Raw genomic sequence first — 4321 nt, forward strand, 5'->3', positions numbered from 1 at the left:
TCCTCATCGACCAAACCTAACCATCTTCCAGTTTCTCCAGCTCTTTGCTCCCATAGAAACCTGGTTTCATCTGTTCACCTCTTTACTCCCCCAATCTGAGTCCTCTGATGACCCACCTTTACATTATGTAACTATCCACTTTCATAGACCTCCAGCCATCCTCCAAACTGATGACCCTCCAGATCCACACCCATGCCATTATATTCACTACACTACAGACTACCATGTGTTTGGAACAAAGCCCTATACACTCTTCCCCACCAGAAGATAGCATCGATCAGAATGGCTCCAGTTCCTCCATCCCATGTGCACTGTGAATGATACCCTACCACATCAAGTTCCGGCTCCTCTTCTTCACACTGTTGAAACAGCCTGGGAACTTCACCAAACAGATCTTCTTCCATGTGCTCGGCTTCTTCCTCTTCTAGATGCCTATGACGATTGGCTCATTGATAAGGCTGCATTCTACCCAACCAGCAGTTCATCTGAAGCAGATACTGATTAAAGTAGTATGTCTGTGTGTTATGTATTGTGTGTTATGTATTGTACTATCTGTATTGTTGTATTGTATTGTTATGTATTGTATTGTGTCTGTATTGTATTGTATGTATGTATGCCGACACTCCGACATACGGTCCTACCATCATGTAAAACCCATGTGAAGTCCTTGTGAAGACCACGTGTTTATGGCCCCACATGTATGTCGTGTTATGTAACTCTCGGCTATTTAAAGCCCTAATCAATGAAGTTTTGGGCAGAGCCCGTTTATGTCTAACACCGTGAGATAGAATGGTATCAGAATCAATGAATCAATGAATCAATGATTCAATGAAGTAAATTACATGACAGAGTTCCTTCCTCAACAAATCAGACATACGTCTGTACTTCATCAACTCTTGAGAAAGAAAGCTCCTCCTTGGTCTCCTGAGCACTCAGCAGCCGTTCAAGCACTCAAACAGCTATCTTCCAAACTCCCATGTTTACAGATTCCCTCTGATGGGCGTCGAGTTCTACAAACCGATGCTAGTGACACGCACTGGGGTGCAGTTCTACTTGAAGAAGCTCCTGATTCTACAAGAACCATCTGTGGTTACAAGAGTGGATCCTTTAAACCATCTGAAGCTCACTATCACTCTACGTTCAAAGAAATCCTTCACACTTTAACCTAGAAGGCAGTTCTTACTTACAGTAAGCATACAACCCTTCAATTGGCAAGATAAAACACTTGGGAATGGGATATGGGTCGATTTACACATCTTCGTCTCTCATCGACTTCGGGGTCGTTCACGAAATAAACTGAATTCATACCCACTCCCTTCACTCTCTCCATCTCTGAGAAGATTGGAGAGGTGGGAGTGAGGGTCATCTTTGTTTTGATCAGCTTCTATCCATGGAGCTAGTCCCTTATTCCTACCCAAATTTTAACCCCAAAGATTCCTCCAATCTCCCCTGGCAAGATATGTTATGTTCTTCTTCCATTCGTAAACCCCAACCTTCCCCTCCTTCTAATCCCTCCCAGAAGTCCAACATGGAATCGATCGCCACCCTCGACCTATCAGAAATATCTCTCCGATGAGCCTCAGGTCTGCCTTGCTGTCTACATCACCATGGCCCACTCCTCCCTACTCCAACCCCACATTAGGGTTTAAATAATACCCAAATGTTCCAATTACTTTTTTTTCCACACCAGATCTCCATTTGTCTGCCACCTTGCTAGGCCGAAATCTCCAACGTTCACAAATTCTTGGAGCATTGAGGATAACGAGTGCGATTTTTTCTCTAAACGAGTTGGAATTTGGATTTAAACAATCACCAGGAAAGGGAGTAGAGACTTTGATTTCTTTCTCTAAGCCCCATCTGATGAGAGACTAGTAAATGTTCTTCAGAGATGGCAGAACCAAACTCCATTTCTCTTCATGATTTTTGTTGCAGAAGACAGTATTTCCCACCACAATGTTACGATCCCATATCAGCTTATGGGGGATGATCCCACATCAGTTTTCTATGGGAATTGATGTGGGTTGATATGGTCTTGGGTCCCCTCACCTTGTAAGCCGATTTATGGGGTTGAGTTCTTCCAAGATCGTAACAATGGTATTAAAGCAGCCGATCCTCGGCCTAACCCACGCGCGGAAGGGGTGACCTGATGCCAGAGTGAGAGCCGTTAGGAAATGGCTACCTGTTACCAGGAAAAAACCCTGGAGCATAGTGAGAGCCACCTAGAAAGGGCTACCTGATCCGGAGTGGGCTACCGTGGACGTCAGGAAGCATGGTGGTATGTTATGATCCCATATCAGCTTATGGGGGTTGATCCCACATCAGTTTACTATGGAAATTGATGTGGGTTGATATGGTCTTGGGTCTCCTCACCTTATAAGCCGGTTTATGGGGTTAAGTTCTTTCAGGACCGTAACAGTGGTAAGAAAAAAAAGAAACAAATGCTCAGTTGTTGAGTAGAGAGGCGGGCTACCTCTTAATAAGTTGAGACGTCATAGCTTTGTCCATAAAGTTAAACCCTTGTTATCCTTATCTTTTATCCTATTTAATCTCTTGTATTTATTTTTTATTTATTTTATATATTTTCTTTTTGTTATTGGTAACAATTATCTCTTTCTTCCCTATTTTATCTCTTGGATCTCCCTATTATATCTCTTCTATTTAATGTACACGTATCAATGGTATCAGAGCTCAGGCATGGTGCCCCACCAGTGAATTTCCTATAGTTTCTCTCCCTGAGTTTTCCTACCATTTCTCTCCCTGAGAAACGAGGTTATGACTTCCTCAATTAAGTCAAGCGAAGACTACCGACTGAGCAACTGGGAGGATCTAAATGCTATTACGGTTCAATTTTCAAATAAATGGTCTTGAGGACAAGACCAAGCTTAAGGAGGATGGATTTTTATGTGCACAACTTTTGGGCAGGATTAGTTTTATTGAAATAGAGGGACTATGCATATGTTGTTTAGTAATTATTAATTACTAGTAGGAGTTATTCGTTATTAGTGTAGTGGTGTAGGGGATTAGTCGTTATTATCTGTTATTGTAACTTCTTAGTTGTGGGATGTTAGAGAAGTTGTTGTAAAATCTATTTATAGGGAGAAAATGGAAGAAAATAAAAAGAAACAAATGCTCAGTTGTTGAATAAAGGCGGGCTACTTCCTATTAGGCTTAGACGTCATGGCTTCGTCCGTAAAGCCAAACCCTTGTTATCCCATATCAGCTTATGGGGGTTGATCCTACATCGGTTTCCTATGAGAATTGATGTGGGTTGATATGGTCTTAGGTCCCCGCACCTTGTAAGCTGGTTTATGGGGTTGAGTTCTTCCAGGACCGTAACAGTGGTATCAGAGCAGTCGATCCTCGGCCCAACCCACGCGCAAAGGGGCGACCTGGTGCCAGAGTGAGAGCCACTAGAAAAGGGCTACCTACCGCTAGGAAAAAACCTTGGAGAAGAGTGAGAGTCGCTTAGAAAGGGTTACCTGATCTGGAGTTGGCCGCCATGGACGTCGGGTTCGGAAGCGTGATGGTATGTTACGATCCCATATCAGCTTATGAGGGCTGATCCCACATCGGTTTCCCATGGGAATTGATATAGGTTGATATGATTTTGGGTCCCCTCACCTTGTAAGCTGGTTTATGGGGTTGAGTTCTTCCAGGATCGTAACAGCACTTGATACGTGCACATTAAATAGAAGAGATATAATAGGGGGATCCAAAAGATAAAATAGGGGAGAAAGAGATAATTACTACCAATAACAAAAAAATAAAAAATACAAAAGATTAAATAGGATAAAAGATAAGGATAACAAGGGTTTGGCTTTGTAGACGAAACCATGACGTCTCGGCATAATTAGGAGGTAGCCCGCCTCTACTCAACAACTAAGCAATTGTTTCTTTTTTTCTTTTCATTTTCTCCTTCATTTTCTCCCTATAAATAGATTTTACAACAACTTCTCCAACATCCCACACCTAAGAAGTTACAATAACAGAAAAAAACTACTAATCCCCTACACTACTACACTAATAACGAATAACTCCTACTAGTAATTGATAATTACTAAACAACATCTGCATAGTCCCTATTTTTCAATAAAACTAATCCCGCCCAAAATTCGTACACGTAGCAATCCATCATCCTTAAGCTTGGTCTTGTCCTCAAGACCATTCATTTGGAAAATGAACCTCTCAGTTGCTCAGCCGATATTCTTCGTTTGACTTAATTGAGGAAGTCATGACCTCGTTTCTCAGGGAGAGAATGGGCAGGAAATCTCAGGGAGAGAAATTGTAGGGAATTCACCGGTGGGGTACCATGCCTGAGCTC

This window comes from Macadamia integrifolia, unplaced genomic scaffold (genome assembly GCF_013358625.1).
Source record: "Macadamia integrifolia cultivar HAES 741 unplaced genomic scaffold, SCU_Mint_v3 scaffold2625, whole genome shotgun sequence".
In the NCBI taxonomy this organism is placed as follows: domain Eukaryota; kingdom Viridiplantae; phylum Streptophyta; class Magnoliopsida; order Proteales; family Proteaceae; genus Macadamia; species Macadamia integrifolia.